Source organism: Cajanus cajan, chromosome 2, assembly GCF_000230855.2.
Source record: "Cajanus cajan strain Asha chromosome 2, NIPB_CcT2T_4, whole genome shotgun sequence".
NCBI lineage: Eukaryota > Viridiplantae > Streptophyta > Magnoliopsida > Fabales > Fabaceae > Cajanus > Cajanus cajan.
In genome coordinates, this window is record NC_138518.1 from 49,092,003 (window position 1) to 49,110,861 (window position 18,859).

At 33.3% G+C, this 18,859-nt stretch overlaps 2 long non-coding RNA genes across 2 annotated transcripts; both read left to right on the top strand.

Annotated features, from left to right (window-relative positions):
* Positions 1-7,107: 7,107 nt before the first annotated feature.
* On the top strand, positions 7,108-12,164 carry LOC145954323 (uncharacterized). Its single transcript, XR_014431525.1, has 2 exons — positions 7,108-10,932; positions 11,992-12,164. It is a non-coding gene; the product is annotated as an uncharacterized LOC145954323 (long non-coding RNA).
* Positions 12,165-12,680: 516 nt separating this feature from the next.
* On the top strand, positions 12,681-17,022 carry LOC145954324 (uncharacterized). The gene is made up of 2 exons (XR_014431526.1): positions 12,681-15,790; positions 16,850-17,022. It is a non-coding gene; the product is annotated as an uncharacterized LOC145954324 (long non-coding RNA).
* The last annotated feature ends 1,837 nt before the right edge of the window (positions 17,023-18,859 follow it).

The following is an 18,859-nucleotide window of genomic DNA, read 5'->3' on the forward strand; positions in this document are numbered from 1 at the left end:
TCTACTACTATGAGTATTTTGACCCCTCACACTTGAATGATCACTCATCTTTGATCAATAAAGGTTTTCACAAAGAAGTTCTTGGAAATGTTTTCACAAAGAGTGAGTGATAAAAGGTTTTCACAAAAGAATTTTGAGGGCAAGAATAGTGATAGGAGGCCTAAGTGTACAAAGTGAACTATCAAGGGAGGTGGACCACTAGGGGTCTCTTAAAAACCAAGCCTTTTCAAGTAGAAATCACTAAGCCCCTTTTCACTTTTCTCACAAAAATCAAATTTTTCACAAAAAGTGTGAGTGTGTGCACGGACCCTTAGTAGGAAAATTTAGAGCCTTCTAAACACATAAGAGAACCTAAAGCATGCATACTAACAATAACAAAGAGTAAATGAAAACAATAAAACATAGGCTAGTCGGAGGCCCTAGGGTGGAAGCTTGAAGTGACCTTGGGGGTATTCAAGACACTTCCACAAGTACTAAATGAAATTATTACAAAAATTAATTAGTTAAAAGGCCAATTACAACCCAACAAATGAATAGGGACCAATACACAAGTGGCCCAACAAAAACAACAAGAAAGGGAAAGAAAAAGGCATAAAAGAGAAAACAAGAAATTAAAGTCTTCAAGCCTCCAATGGTGGTTCCTTCACAATGAGAAAACTTGGTTAGTCCTCTCCCAAGGTGTCTACACTCCAAGACTTTTAGTAATCCTTCCAAAGTTCTTTGGGCTACACGAACAACTCCTCCCCCTCAATCTCCCCAAAGTTGTAAGGGAAAATTGAAGTGTACTTTATCTACACCTAGTATACCAACCAAGAGCAAGAAGGAGGCCAAGGAAATGAAAACTAAAAATGCTCAATTAGAAAGGCTAAACTCAAAGGGAATATTGATGAGACAAAACACAAAGAATTCCAAGAAAGATAAGCAAAAATTAAGGCACATTTAAAAGGCAAGCACTCAAAGGAAATCTTAGAATGGCTCTAGAGTAGAATTAAGTGTTTAGTGTTTCTTGTCTTTATAATTTCATGTCCATCCTCCCAAGTCCAGCCAAGGTATTTGTCCAAGTCCAGCCAAATAGGGTCCAAAATTAGTCCAAGTCCAAGTCCAAATGTGCAAGGGTATAATGGTCCAAGTCCACAAGTCTAACAACAATTCCTTTTAATTTTTTTTTTCTTTTCTTTTCTCTTTTGTTTTCAAATTTCACTTCAGATTTTTTGGGCAGCACATAGGGTCAGATTTTGACTCTCTTTTTACTTGTTATGTTGCTTGGTTTTTACACTTGTGGTGGTTTACAAGGTTGCACAAAAAATGAAAGAGACAAAAAGGACTAGTAGCATAAAAATGGCATGTTTTGGGTGAAGTGTATTTGGTTCTTTGTCCTCTTGTTAGGTGCATATTTTTGCAGTGTGTTCAGAAATTTTTCAGACTTACAAATCACTTGGTTGACACAAAATGGACAACAAGACAAGGGGTGATGGTGGCATGCAAGAGTGGCTAACCATAAATGTGCAAGATACAAGTTACACATAGAAACTCAACAAATCTTGGAGCATGTTAAGGACTAATTATCATGCAAGATTGACTTCTAAGATGGACATATATGGTTCAACTAGCCACAAGGAAATAGGTGTCATGCATCATTTTTCATGTTTCATACAAACCAAGGTGTGTCATGCATAGATTTTGAATTTTAAGGAGAAAGAAAAAGAGAGGGAAACATAACTTTGACAAAACTTGGATGAGAAAAGATCAAAATAGAGTTCATGTAGTGTTCAACATGTTCATCATGTTCTTGTAACAAAAATGTCCAGCCAAGACAAAATAGAAAAAAGCACAAAAGAACCTATTTTAAGAGAATCCTAAAGGAGAACAAGGAGGCTCATGAACAAGTAATGAACCACTCAACAAGAACACAATATTTCAAGCAATATTTGAGAAGACATCAAAGATAACATCAAGACATGTAAGAAGACATAGACATGACAAGGAAAAATTTTAAAGATACAAGAGAAGGAAACAAGTCACCCTTGAAGACAACCATGGCTCTTGATACCACATGATGGGCTCCTTCCTTCCATGGTGTGTTCTTTGGCTTCCAAGGAGGAGCTCCCTCTTTCTCCATGGTCTAGGAAGAAGTATGATGGCTAGATGTTCCTCAAGGGTGGTGGAAAAACAATATTGAAGGGTGGAGGTGAAGGTGGACGAAAATGGAGGTGGGAAGGTGGAAGGTGTTTTTGGTGCTCTTGGCTAGCTCTCTCCACCAAGGGTTGGTGGAGGCCACTCAAGGGAAACTCAAACTCTCTTTAGGGTAGAGAGGAGAGGAGGTTGGGCATGAGGACCCTAAGAGACTAAGGAAGGATTTTGAGGCACAAAGGCTCACTCAAAATGCATATATTCCAAAGTGGGTACAAGGTGGAGGGACTAGAGTACTTATAGAGAGAGGAGAGCATCCTAGGGTTTCTTGGGAGCATTTGGCCAAAAGTTTCAAGCCCAAATGCACCCTAAATGAACCCTAGATGCAGCCCAAATGAAATGGCTCTCATCTCTCCAAAAAGACTAAAGTACCCTTAGTCCTAGAAAATGAAAGAAATGGACTTTTGACCTTACTAATCAAGGTGAAGTCCCTAAATAAATCCTAAGCCTATTTTTGCCCATAATACAAAGGCTAAATAAAAATACACAATAAAATCCTAATAGCTAATGTACCCCAAAATACAAGGGCAAAATAGGAAAGGAAAGCAACAAGCTAAGGAGAGGGCCCAAAATCCACACACATGATGATCATGGCTTTTGGTGTGGTGTGTTCTTCATCTTCCTCTACTCTCCTAGCCATGGACCTTGTGATAGGCCCTATATAATGTCTCAAGGATGGTCCTCCATCAACATATATGGCGTTTTATTTTATAACTAGAAACTTAGTTATTTTCATTTTTTAATTGTACATGTATGTATGAGTTATCCAGCTTAATATTTCTCTTAGTTTCACTAGCAGTAGTGCGATTCCACTAAGTGTAGAGACTATGGCGGGTCGTTACAATACTAATACCGGTGCAACTTTTACTAAGTATTACACACAACTTAATAACTTTATATTAAATGTGAATTTTGTAAATTCAACCGTTAGATTATTATAAAAATATAATAATATACAATAATTAATTATGAATAATAATAACAATAATATATTTAATTAATCTCTATTTATATATACTTAATTTTATAATTAACAATCTACTTAATTCTATTTAAAATTATAATCAAAATTATTTATTTTTATAATTTATAATGATAATATAATTTATAAAATTATAGATATTTATTTATTACATACTTATACATTAAATTTTAACATTTTAAATAAATCATTAAATAATTTCATATATTTATTTATCTTAAATCAAAGATATAAAATTCAAAAAATGTATTTATCCTTGTTTTATTTACTAATTATCAACCATTAATAAAATACAAACTTAAAATCTTATTTAATTGTCTCATATAATATTTTCACATCAAATTTAAAACCAGATGTGACACCCTCTACCCCAACATTAATACAAAAAATATTGTTTCTTTTTCCTTTTTGAGTAAATAAAAATCTTTCATAGTTAACATCTTTCATGGATAAAATAATTGTCTCAAATACCATAAGGTAGAAGATTCACATTCGTAACTCATAAATCATAACAAGTTGACATGTAAGTATTAAAATTCAAGAAATCATATAAAAGAAAATATAGACTAATTCCAGGAAAGGTGGCAGTGCCTCCTAGTTAGGAATTAATTTATAACTTTCAATTCATGTAATAAAAATAATATAACAAAAATGTACATTTTGGTCTTTTCTCAAGAACGTTCAAAATTACAAAAGAAGAGAAAATTAAAGCTTTTTAAAAAAATAACATCAAAAATAAGCCTAGCTATGCCCAATGTCACATCCTATCAGAGCATGCCCAACTGAAGCCTTAAGCCTCATTACCAACATCTTCATGATGCTGATCACCTGCAACATAATTTAAACATATACAAAAACAACAAGGGAGTGAGAAACATCTCACTCAGTTTTAGGTGAAGAAATAAAGGTTAGATAGCACACACACAACAAATATAAATCACATGTAAACAATACACATAAATAATCAATATCACATATGTACTCATTTATCATGCTATGATGTCATGGACTCGACTCATAAATGCATGCATGTGGTGCCATAAGGAAGTTTCACATATCATCACTGGTGACCCTAAGGTACACCTGGTTACATCACTAGTGACCCTAAGGTACACCTTGTTAGCATGTTACATCATTCGTGACCCTAAGGTACACCTTGTTAGCATGTTACATCGTGGGTGACCATAAAGGTACACCTTGTCAGCATGTTACATCGTGGGTGACCATAAGGTACACCTTATTAGCATGTTACATCGTGGGTTTGCGGCCTCAGCGGCACACCTGGAGTAATATATACATATGATGCATGTCATACATACATAATCTCATTGACTCAACATTTAACTGATTACATAATTTTATTTAGTACATCATGTCATTATTTTTCATATTCTCATAATCATAACTTGTCTCAATAGTCCATTCTTAGGTCTCATGTCATTTGTCCATATTTCACAAGGTCATGTCATCAATACTCCTCATAAGGTCCGCATAGGAATTCACAAAGGGCATTCTTATTCATATTAAAACTTATTTATTTTTAACGTTATTGACATAATCATTTATTATTTCCAACAAGAAATAAAGTAGAGCAAATAGAAAATCAGATAGAACAACAGCAAGGGATTGGGGTTACATAATCATTTATTATTTCCAACAAGAAACAGAGCAGAGAAAATAGAAAATAAAATAGAACAACGGCAAGGGATTGGGGGCCAATCCGACAATCAAACTATCTAACAATTATCCCCACACCCCTGAGCGAGGTTTCTCACTCCCCCCTTACCTGGATAAGCGGAGTTGAAACTTGGGCAGGGCCTCCTCCTCTGGATTCCCTCTTTTTCTTCCCCTCTCTCTTTCTTTCTCTCTCTCTCTCTCTCTCTCTCTCTCTCTCTCTCTCTCTTCCTCTCTCTAAGATTTCACTTTCTCACTCAGTATAAAATTTTCACCCCCCCTATGCACCTATTTATAGGCATCCTGGCGCACCCGGAACGACTCGTACTGATTTCGGAACGACCCGTTCCGGATCCTTCGAATATGCGTAAATTTCTCAACTGGAACGGCCCGTTCCAAAATCGAAACGGCCCGTTTCCAAAAAGCAGAACGACCCATTCTAAAATTAGAACGACCCGTTCTAGGGTTCGTGTTACCACTGATTGACCATAAGCAGAACGACCCGTTTGTAACTTAACTTTTTAGGCATTTTATGAAATCCGGAACGGCCCGTTTCCCTTTGGGAACGGCCTGTTCTGGGAAACACAAAAATTGGCCTTTTACAAATTTGGAACGGCCCGTTCCACTTTTGGAACAGCCCGTTCCAATTTTGGAACAACCCGTTCCAGCGTAAAAAAAAATAGAATTTTGCAAAAACTTTCCCAATTAATTTAAATTATTAAAAACCCTTACAATCTTTTATAAAAACCCCTTTAATTAACAAAAATATATATATAAAAATAATAATATTCAACATTGTATTAGTAGAAAATTCGGGGTGTTACAATTCTCCCCTCCTTTTAGAAATTTCGTCCCCGAAATTTACCTGAAAACAGAAATGGATAAGCTTCTCGCATCTTTCTTCCTAATTCCCATGTAACACTCACTACCTTATTGATGTACAACTCTATCAATCTTTCCAAGAAATGTCTAATGTTAATAAGTACAAGGTGCGCAAACTCGATAAGTCTATCCATAAGATCAAATTTCTTAAGAATATCATACATAACTACCACTAAGTCCATAGATACAGAATCTTATTTTCAAATTAGGACATCTAAAGGTTGCAATAAATCTGAAAGTTTTTGGTGTTCTGCCTTAGTTTTCTAATATACTAAGCAAGCATACACAAATTCCTCCACTTCCTTCTTCATCTTAGGCCACCAAAACATCTTTTTAAGGTCTTGGTATATCTTAGTGGCTCCTGGATGGATACTAAGGTTACTCTTATGACCTTCTTTTAGGATTGCTCTCTTAAGCTCTGGCACACTAGGAATGCACAACCTATCCTTAAATCTCAAAACTCCATCCACTTCAAATTTAAACTCACTCTCCACACTTTGATTCAACTTCTCTACTTGACTTAATAAGAAAGGATCTACCTTCTGACCTTCTTTAATCTCATCTATCAAGCTATTAATCACTCTCAAAACTCCCAACTTAATACTCTTAGAGGTCAACTCACACCCTAAACTCATATCCCTAAACTCCTCAATCATATGCAATTCCCTAATCATCAAAGAAGACATTCTCAAAGATTTTCTACTTAAAGCGTCAGTTACAACATTAGCCTATCGGGTGATAATTCAATTGAAAATCATAATTCTTAAGGAACTCTAACCCCCTCTACTTCTCTTTTCACCTTAAACCATCACGCTTCCGCTGCGCCACTCTGATACATTTTAGTAACTCCTAAATGAATGCTAAGAGTACTCTTATGTCCTTTCCCTAAGATCATCTTCCTTAATTTGGGTTTACTAGGCACATAGATTTTATCATTGAACCCTAAAACACCGTCAACTTCCACTTGTAAAAGGCTATTTATATCTCTACCAATCTTTTCACTTGGGTCACTAAGAAAGGATCTAACTCCTGGGTCCTCTAATCTCATCCATTAATCTATTAGTCCTTTTAACATATTCAATTCAATGTTCCTAAGGGTGAGTTTACATATTACGCTTAAGTCTCTAACATCCTCAATCGAATCTAACCCTTATATCATCAAAAATGATAGATGAATGCTCATCCTACTCAGGGCATTTGTCACTATATTTACTTTTATAACCCTCTCCAAGGATTAGACACCTAAGTGTAAGTTCACTATGTACTTATCCTCGGTCTTCAAGTCTTACCACTTCATTTATACCCCAAGCAAACTCTTATTCACTACCTTGTCCTATAGCCTCATGCCTTGCCACCAATATGAATCGACTAATTATGCTTATCCAATACCCTTCAACAATCTACTCGTTACTCGAGTCATACCTAGTTTCCCACTACTAGGAGTAATTTCACAAGTCAAACTTAAATTCCTAATTTGAGCCAAAAGATTCATCGCTTTAACCATAAAGAAAGATGAATATAGATGTTTCCTACTCAAAGCATCAACCACTACTTTAGATTTACCCAGATAACAACTAAGATTATAATCCTAATCCTTAACAATGTCTTACCTAAATCTAAGGCCTCAATAGTCCCTACAATATTAGCACAATATCTCGTCTACTACTCGCACATATGCTTGCAACACAAGCGATATCACTCAGCCACTACTTCTTACATAAGCAAGATGTAACATCCCAAAAATTTTATTCTTATGTATTGGGATTATTAGAAGGATTATCATATTTTTATACGTATTTTACTATTTGTGTGCAATGTGTTCTCAGGATTTGTATGATAGATTTTGATGAATGCTATTTTTGATTGCTTCTTTGATAATCGCTTATTTGTTGATATTTCTTGCTTACGTAAGAGGTAGTGGTTTAGTGATATCGCTTATGTTGAAAGCATATGTGTGAATAATAGACGAGATACTGTGCTAATATTATAGGAATTATTGAGGCCTTAGATTTGAATAAGACATAGATTTATTTTAAGTGTACTAAGAGTTTACGATTAGTGAAATTTTTGAAAGCTATAGTTGTAGCGATTGAATTCAAGGATGACATATGTCGAGAAATGGGGTTTTGGTATTTTTTTTAAGGAGAAATTGAAGAATTGATGATTTCTAGAATTTGATAGCCGCATATTTTCTAAGTTTTTTTTATACGAATATGTGAATCGTTTGGTTTAAATTTGTGGTGAGAAAATTTGATTTAAATTTGAGGTGGTAAGAAGTAAGTTTGGAAGGATTGAGGTATTTTGTGGCTTAGATGTTGATGCATTAGTGTGTAGGGGATGTTTGCACTCCCGTTATAGTTACTTTGATGAGCAAAGGTCTAGTTGTAAGCATTTAATATATCTGTGGTGATTTTTGAATTTTTAGCTAAGAAGATGATCCTTTTAAATTCTGATGTCTTCATAAGAGTTGTAGTTTAATCACTTAGCTTTCTTTGGTGATAGGTTGAGATCACGTGGGATGTGTTGTTTTCTTTGGTAGTTGTTTAAAAGAGAAGTTAGGATGTATAATAATGTTTTTGGGTTAGTAGGCAATGCAAGGATAAGAATTGACTTTGTTAAAATATTTCGGTGCGTTATCATATGGATTAAGAGGTTGTTTAAGGTTGTATGATGCTATGTGGTAAAGGTTGTTCATATGGATGATATATATGAAGGTTTAAAGTAGGTATTCGAATATGATTTAATATGCAGGTAGGTTGATATGTGGATAGATGACCTTAGGGATCAATTGGTGAATGTAGTGTGGTTAGTAAAAGTGATCTTAGGGTATGATATGATCATATTGTAGTTAAGGGTGGAGATATATTCAAGACGGATGTATGTTGAGTTATCAAAGTATTATTATTTTATTTTATCTTATTTTTATTGATTGAGTGATTGCTTGTTTAATTGATTAATTTATTTTTATTGTATGAGATAAGTTTTCTTGTCCCTATAAATTCCAGTTGAGGTAAACATGGATATGACTCTTGTAGAAGTTGTGTTTAAGTGGGGAGATATCTAATCCAGTTAGTGAAGATAAGAGTTTTATGATATTAGTTTATTATTATTGGAGATTTATTAAAGGAATTTTTAAGATAGCATTGCCCTTAACTATATTACTAAGAGGGGTATTGTCTTTATGTGGGATAGTAGGTATGAGAGTAGTTCCAACTCTTAAGGCAAGATTGACTAATGTTAATACTACTAGATTTTAGAAAGTCTTTTGTGGTATATATTTATGTTCCTAAGGTAGGTTTGGATAGAATGTGAATGCAAAATGGATCAAATAATAGCTTATACTTCTAGAAAATTGAGAATTCATGAGAGGAATTACCTTACCCATGACCTTGAATTGGAGACATTACCTATATGATTCTAAGCTTGAGGTATTCAGTTTTAAATATCTATTGACCAAAAGAGATAGTTAGAAACTTCTTAAGAAATAAGATTTTGATCTTATTAGTTATTTGGCCAAAGCCATTGTGGTAATTGATGTTTTGATTAGAAAACCTTTATATTTTCCTTATGATTAGAAAGATGGATCTTTTTAAGAATTTAAGTCTGACTTGTGAGATTACTCCTAGTGGTGAAAAATTAGGTATGACTCGAATAACAAGTGGATCATTGAGAGAAATTGGAGAAATACAATTAGTTGATTCATATTGGTAACAAGATATGAGGATATAGAATAAGGTGATGGATAGAGGTTTGACTTGGTTGTAGATGGAATAGTAAAATTAGTGATTTGATATGTGTATCTAGTTAACATGCTTAGGTGTTTGATCTTTATAGATGATTATAGAAGTAATATCAATATTGTGACAGATGCTTTGATTATGATGATCACTGATATAATATTTTTTTGATTATTTAAGGATTGGATTTGATTGAAGAATTTAGAGACTTATGCTTGATGTGTGAGATTATCCTTAGGGGCATTGAATTGATTATGTTGAAAGTGATTAGTGAATTAATGGGTGAGATCAGAGAAGCCTAGGAGTCAGATCTTTTATTAGGGAATCTAATGGAGAAGATTGGTAGAAGTATAGATAACCATTTTTAAATAGAAATCGACATTGTTTTGAAGTGCAAAGAGTAAATTTGGGTGCTTAGTAACCTTGAATTAAGAAAGATGATCTTAGAAAAAGGACGTAATAGTACTCTTAGCATTCATTTAAGAACTACTACGATGTATCAGAGTAGCGCAGCGGAAGTATTATGACCTATGATGAAGAGAGGAGTGAAGCAATTGTATACTTGTGATTAGCATACTATAAGTCTTTAAGAATTTTGTAGCACTTGGACGCTCCATGTTGGAAGTAAAATGGTGAATGGATAAGACTTTAGTGATAGATTTGTCTGAGACACTTAAGAGATTGATTTTGTTTATATGGATAGGCTTGTCAAGGTTATTTGTCTTACCCTTAGAAATCATTTGATGAAATTGATAGAGTTGTATAAGTAAGGTAATGAGGTTGCATAAGAATTAGAAGTAAGAAGCGAAGAGTTTATCATTGCAAAAATTTCGAGGACGAAATTTCTAAAAGGAGGGGAGTAATGTAACATCCCAAAAATTTTATTCTTATGTATTGGGATTATTAGAAGGATTATCATATTTTTATACGTATTTTACTATTTACGTATACGTATTTTACTATTTATGTATACGTATTTTTACTATTTACGTATACGTATTTTACTATTTATATATACGTATTTTTACTATTTACATATACGTATTTTACTATTCACGTATACGTATACGTGAATAGTAAATGGCTGCTAAGGAAACCACGAGGGAAGCAAGTTTCAATTTTTTAATTAATTTTAATATTTTAATGAATAGTGCATAGTAACTTATAATATTATTTTAATGAATAGTGCATAGTGCATAGTAACTTCAAAATTTCTATAAATAGGGCCCTAGGGTATTTGGAAATTCATAACTTGGAGAAGAGGTCCTAGAGAGAGAAAGAAGAGAGAGAAAGGGAGAAAGAGAGAGAGGAGGGGAAGGAAAAGGGGAGAGAGAAGAAGAAGAATCCAGTAGAGGAGGTTCTGCCTAAGGAGAGAAAGGAGGAGGAAGATAGAGGAGGTTCTACTCTAGTTACGGTCCGGTTTAAGAAAAAGAGGAGGAGGTTCTGCCTGAGTTCCTATTTATCCAGGTACGGGGGAAAAGGGGATTATTTACATGTATAGTACATGAGGGAATTGGGTAGAGGAAGAATTCCTTAGGATTATGATTGATTTTACAATTATTTGATTTGGAGAATTATTGGTTCTATTAAAATTATCTGTGTTGAGGTTTATAAATATGCCTAAGTGTAGGAATGATGATCTGTGAAGAAGAATGAATTGTAAGGAAAATGCGGTGAGCTAGATTTTGGAATAATGAGGGGTTTTACTGTTTATATTAATTATTCTATTGATTATTATATTAATGAAAGTTATTGTTATATTACTTGTTAAGAATTAATGATATTGATGTGAATTGCTTGAGGGGTATGTAAACCCTATTATATTGAGCTTATCTGTTATCTATGTGATATGGAATTGCGTACGTGATATGAATTTGAGTTATAAGATGAAAGGATGTATGAATGTGATTTTGATTGTGATTGTGGTGTCTCACATCGATGACTAGGGACGGCACGGCCCCTGGGTAAGTGGTGCTACAAGGAGGGCGTGACCCTAGCATGGTGTGGGATGAGTAAGACAGTTAACACCACCATTTATGTCGTTTATGGCAGCCCTGGCATAGGGTTAATTGCAAGAGATTGTATTGATTGTAATGTGATTGTGTTTCCTCACACCAAATGATTAGGGATGGCATGGCCCCTGGGTAAGTGATGCTACAGGGAGGGCATGACCCTGGTCTGGTGTGGGTTGAGTGAGGCAATTAACCCGTATCACTTGTGTCAGATGTGGCGAGGTCTTGACATAGTGTTAATTGTTGAGATTGGCATGAATTATTGATGATGTTGAGATTGACATGAGTTATGAATAGTGAAATAATTGTTTTAATGATGTGAATGAGAAAAGGTATAAATGATTTTGTTAATTATAAAATCTAAGTGGATTATGATGAATTGATAAACTATGATACATGATCGTAAATAATTTATTAAATAAAGAAATATGATGAGATTTTAACATGGTGTGTTTGGATGTACTTTGCATATAGATATCTTCTTTTCTCACCGTATAAATTGTGGATATTTTAGGTGGAGAAGATCCGGCTACGAGTGGCATCTAGAATGCCAACTGTTTTATTTTGGGAAATACTCTGATATTGTGACATCGGGGCAAAGGATTTTTAGGATGAAATATTTATGTGAATTTGGTACTGTAATATTATTTTGAAAACAATTTGTAAAGAATCTTGTGTTTTATGTTTGATATTTCAATTAGTGTAGTTGTTGAAGTTTCTTATGTGAACCCTTTTACTGTAACTGAAAAGATTTATTACAATGTACATGTTGGGATAGAGGGTGTCACATTTAGTGGTATCAGAGCAGGCCGATCCAATCGGCCGTGAGTTATGAGTCTACTATGCTTGTTTGGTAGATTAATAATGTGATGAGTTGATTGATGTGCTAATGTGATGATTGATTATGTTGTTATTTGTGTGCAATGTGTTCTCAGGATTTGTATGATAGATTTTGATGAATGCTATTTTTGATTGCTTCTTTGATAATCGCTTATTTGTTGATATTTCTTGCTTACGTAAGAGGTAGTGGTTTAGTGATATCGCTTATGTTGAAAGCATATGTGTGAATAATAGACGAGATACTGTGCTAATATTATAGGAATTATTGAGGCCTTAGATTTGAATAAGACATAGATTTATTTTAAGTGTACTAAGAGTTTACGATTAGTGAAATTTTTGAAAGCTATAGTTGTAGTGATTGAATTCAAGGATGACATATGTCGAGAAATGGGGTTTTGGTATTTTTTTTAAGGAGAAATTGAAGAATTGATGATTTCTAGAATTTGATAGCCGCATATTTTCTAAGTTTTTTTTATACGAATATGTGAATCGTTTGGTTTAAATTTGTGGTGAGAAAATTTGATTTAAATTTGAGGTGGTAAGAAGTAAGTTTGGAAGGATTGAGGTATTTTGTGGCTTAGATGTTGATGCATTAGTGTGTAGGGGATGTTTGCACTCCCGTTATAGTTACTTTGATGAGCAAAGGTCTAGTTGTAAGCATTTAATATATCTGTGGTGATTTTTGAATTTTTAGCTAAGAAGATGATCCTTTTAAATTCTGATGTCTTCATAAGAGTTGTAGTTTAATCACTTAGCTTTCTTTGGTGATAGGTTGAGATCACGTGGGATGTGTTGTTTTCTTTGGTAGTTGTTTAAAAGAGAAGTTAGGATGTATAATAATGTTTTTGGGTTAGTAGGCAATGCAAGGATAAGAATTGACTTTGTTAAAATATTTCGGTGCGTTATCATATGGATTAAGAGGTTGTTTAAGGTTGTATGATGCTATGTGGTAAAGGTTGTTCATATGGATGATATATATGAAGGTTTAAAGTAGGTATTCGAATATGATTTAATATGCAGGTAGGTTGATATGTGGATAGATGACCTTAGGGATCAATTGGTGAATGTAGTGTGGTTAGTAAAAGTGATCTTAGGGTATGATATGATCATATTGTAGTTAAGGGTGGAGATATATTCAAGACGGATGTATGTTGAGTTATCAAAGTATTATTATTTTATTTTATCTTATTTTTATTGATTGAGTGATTGCTTGTTTAATTGATTAATTTATTTTTATTGTATGAGATAAGTTTTCTTGTCCCTATAAATTCCAGTTGAGGTAAACATGGATATGACTCTTGTAGAAGTTGTGTTTAAGTGGGGAGATATCTAATCCAGTTAGTGAAGATAAGAGTTTTATGATATTAGTTTATTATTATTGGAGATTTATTAAAGGAATTTTTAAGATAGCATTGCCCTTAACTATATTACTAAGAGGGGTATTGTCTTTATGTGGGATAGTAGGTATGAGAGTAGTTCCAACTCTTAAGGCAAGATTGACTAATGTTAATACTACTAGATTTTAGAAAGTCTTTTGTGGTATATATTTATGTTCCTAAGGTAGGTTTGGATAGAATGTGAATGCAAAATGGATCAAATAATAGCTTATACTTCTAGAAAATTGAGAATTCATGAGAGGAATTACCTTACCCATGACCTTGAATTGGAGACATTACCTATATGATTCTAAGCTTGAGGTATTCAGTTTTAAATATCTATTGACCAAAAGAGATAGTTAGAAACTTCTTAAGAAATAAGATTTTGATCTTATTAGTTATTTGGCCAAAGCCATTGTGGTAATTGATGTTTTGATTAGAAAACCTTTATATTTTCCTTATGATTAGAAAGATGGATCTTTTTAAGAATTTAAGTCTGACTTGTGAGATTACTCCTAGTGGTGAAAAATTAGGTATGACTCGAATAACAAGTGGATCATTGAGAGAAATTGGAGAAATACAATTAGTTGATTCATATTGGTAACAAGATATGAGGATATAGAATAAGGTGATGGATAGAGGTTTGACTTGGTTGTAGATGGAATAGTAAAATTAGTGATTTGATATGTGTATCTAGTTAACATGCTTAGGTGTTTGATCTTTATAGATGATTATAGAAGTAATATCAATATTGTGACAGATGCTTTGATTATGATGATCACTGATATAATATTTTTTTGATTATTTAAGGATTGGATTTGATTGAAGAATTTAGAGACTTATGCTTGATGTGTGAGATTATCCTTAGGGGCATTGAATTGATTATGTTGAAAGTGATTAGTGAATTAATGGGTGAGATCAGAGAAGCCTAGGAGTCAGATCTTTTATTAGGGAATCTAATGGAGAAGATTGGTAGAAGTATAGATAACCATTTTTAAATAGAAATCGACATTGTTTTGAAGTGCAAAGAGTAAATTTGGGTGCTTAGTAACCTTGAATTAAGAAAGATGATCTTAGAAAAAGGACGTAATAGTACTCTTAGCATTCATTTAAGAACTACTACGATGTATCAGAGTAGCGCAGCGGAAGTATTATGACCTATGATGAAGAGAGGAGTGAAGCAATTGTATACTTGTGATTAGCATACTATAAGTCTTTAAGAATTTTGTAGCACTTGGACGCTCCATGTTGGAAGTAAAATGGTGAATGGATAAGACTTTAGTGATAGATTTGTCTGAGACACTTAAGAGATTGATTTTGTTTATATGGATAGGCTTGTCAAGGTTATTTGTCTTACCCTTAGAAATCATTTGATGAAATTGATAGAGTTGTATAAGTAAGGTAATGAGGTTGCATAAGAATTAGAAGTAAGAAGCGAAGAGTTTATCATTGCAAAAATTTCGAGGACGAAATTTCTAAAAGGAGGGGAGTAATGTAACATCCCAAAAATTTTATTCTTATGTATTGGGATTATTAGAAGGATTATCATATTTTTATACGTATTTTACTATTTACGTATACGTATTTTACTATTTATGTATACGTATTTTTACTATTTACGTATACGTATTTTACTATTTATATATACGTATTTTTACTATTTACATATACGTATTTTACTATTCACGTATACGTATACGTGAATAGTAAATGGCTGCTAAGGAAACCACGAGGGAAGCAAGTTTCAATTTTTTAATTAATTTTAATATTTTAATGAATAGTGCATAGTAACTTATAATATTATTTTAATGAATAGTGCATAGTGCATAGTAACTTCAAAATTTCTATAAATAGGGCCCTAGGGTATTTGGAAATTCATAACTTGGAGAAGAGGTCCTAGAGAGAGAAAGAAGAGAGAGAAAGGGAGAAAGAGAGAGAGGAGGGGAAGGAAAAGGGGAGAGAGAAGAAGAAGAATCCAGTAGAGGAGGTTCTGCCTAAGGAGAGAAAGGAGGAGGAAGATAGAGGAGGTTCTACTCTAGTTACGGTCCGGTTTAAGAAAAAGAGGAGGAGGTTCTGCCTGAGTTCCTATTTATCCAGGTACGGGGGAAAAGGGGATTATTTACATGTATAGTACATGAGGGAATTGGGTAGAGGAAGAATTCCTTAGGATTATGATTGATTTTACAATTATTTGATTTGGAGAATTATTGGTTCTATTAAAATTATCTGTGTTGAGGTTTATAAATATGCCTAAGTGTAGGAATGATGATCTGTGAAGAAGAATGAATTGTAAGGAAAATGCGGTGAGCTAGATTTTGGAATAATGAGGGGTTTTACTGTTTATATTAATTATTCTATTGATTATTATATTAATGAAAGTTATTGTTATATTACTTGTTAAGAATTAATGATATTGATGTGAATTGCTTGAGGGGTATGTAAACCCTATTATATTGAGCTTATCTGTTATCTATGTGATATGGAATTGCGTACGTGATATGAATTTGAGTTATAAGATGAAAGGATGTATGAATGTGATTTTGATTGTGATTGTGGTGTCTCACATCGATGACTAGGGACGGCACGGCCCCTGGGTAAGTGGTGCTACAAGGAGGGCGTGACCCTAGCATGGTGTGGGATGAGTAAGACAGTTAACACCACCATTTATGTCGTTTATGGCAGCCCTGGCATAGGGTTAATTGCAAGAGATTGTATTGATTGTAATGTGATTGTGTTTCCTCACACCAAATGATTAGGGATGGCATGGCCCCTGGGTAAGTGATGCTACAGGGAGGGCATGACCCTGGTCTGGTGTGGGTTGAGTGAGGCAATTAACCCGTATCACTTGTGTCAGATGTGGCGAGGTCTTGACATAGTGTTAATTGTTGAGATTGGCATGAATTATTGATGATGTTGAGATTGACATGAGTTATGAATAGTGAAATAATTGTTTTAATGATGTGAATGAGAAAAGGTATAAATGATTTTGTTAATTATAAAATCTAAGTGGATTATGATGAATTGATAAACTATGATACATGATCGTAAATAATTTATTAAATAAAGAAATATGATGAGATTTTAACATGGTGTGTTTGGATGTACTTTGCATATAGATATCTTCTTTTCTCACCGTATAAATTGTGGATATTTTAGGTGGAGAAGATCCGGCTACGAGTGGCATCTAGAATGCCAACTGTTTTATTTTGGGAAATACTCTGATATTGTGACATCGGGGCAAAGGATTTTTAGGATGAAATATTTATGTGAATTTGGTACTGTAATATTATTTTGAAAACAATTTGTAAAGAATCTTGTGTTTTATGTTTGATATTTCAATTAGTGTAGTTGTTGAAGTTTCTTATGTGAACCCTTTTACTGTAACTGAAAAGATTTATTACAATGTACATGTTGGGATAGAGGGTGTCACACAAGAAGTATCAAACAAATAAGCAATCATAAGAATGAAGAAGAGCGGTCATAATGGTATTAGCTAACACTATCATGACTATCATTCCTCTAATTACCAAATAACTTAACAATATCAAACTCTACAATATCAGCATAAGGAGAACATTATCATCATCATCATCATCATCATAGCAAAGCATTACAAAGTATACAACAAACAAAACACTGTCAAAGTACACAACAGAATCATGATAAGTACATAACTCACGGTCGATTAGATCGACCTGCTCTGATACCACTAAATGTGACACCCTCTACCCCAACATTAATACACAAAATATTGTTTCTTTTTCCTTTTTGAGTAAATAAAAATCTTTCATAGTTAACATCTTTCATGGATAAAATAATTGTCTCAAATACCATAAGGTAGAAGATTCACATTCGTAACTCATAAATCATAACAAGTCGACATGTAAGTATTAAAATTCAAGAAATCATATAAAAGAAAATATAGACTAATTTCAGGAAAGGTGGCAGTGCCTCCTAGTTAGGAATTAATTTATAACTTTCAATTCATGTAATAAAAATAATATAACAAAAATGTACATTTTGGTCTTTTTTCAAGAACGTTCAAAATTACAAAAGAAGAGAAAATTAAAGCTTTTTAAAATAATAACATCAAAAATAAGCCTAGCTATGCCCGATGTCACATCCTATCAGAGCATGCCCAACTGAAGCCTTAAGCCTCATTACCAACATCTTCATGATGCTGATCACCTGCAACATAATTTAAACATATACAAAAACAACAAGGGAATGAGAAACATCTCACTCAGTTTTAGGTGAAGAAATAAAGGTTAGATAGCACACACACAACAAATATAAATCACATGTAAAAAATACACATAAATAATCAATATCACATATGTACTCATTTATCATGCTATGATGTCATGGACTCGACTCATAAATGCATGCATGTGGCGCCATAAGGAAGTTTCACATATCATCACTGGTGACCCTAAGGTACACCTGGTTACATCACTGGTGACTGTAACACCCCAGTTTTCAAAAAGGTTATTATTATTAATATTATTATTATTATTATTATTATTATTAGATGGTATTTGATCATAATTATTTTAATAATTATACAGGAATATTATTTTATACGTTTTAAATAATTATTTTTTTGGATAATTATTTTGTACGTATTAAATAAGTATTTTTATTAGCATTTTTAAATAAATATTTATATGTTTTAAGAGAAGGTTGATTTTATATGATATTTTGTTATTGAAATTATATTATTATATTTTGGGTCAGAAATATATTATTATTGTAGAGGAAAAATATTTTATAATATACATGTATTTATTTTATTTAATTATTTTGAGGAAAAAGAGAAGTGGGTTAGAAGAGAAGGAAAATGGGTTGGGTTGACCCAGTCCAATGGATTAATTTTAAGAAAGGAGTCCGGTAGTGTTAACCCTATCTGCCTTATTTGCGTTCTGAAAGGTTAGGGAAAAAAATAGGAGAAACAAAGAGCTCTAAGGAAGAGTACTCAAGAACAATCTTAGATCACACCAAGACCATTTGTCTTCTGCTCATCCAGGTATGAGGGGAGTAAGAAACCTCGCTTTGGGTGTGGGAATATATGTTGGGTAGTGAGATTGGCCCCCAATCCTGTGTTTGTTGTATTTGTTGTCTGCTCATGTATGAGGGGTTTCCCCAATTGTATATGTTTCATCTATT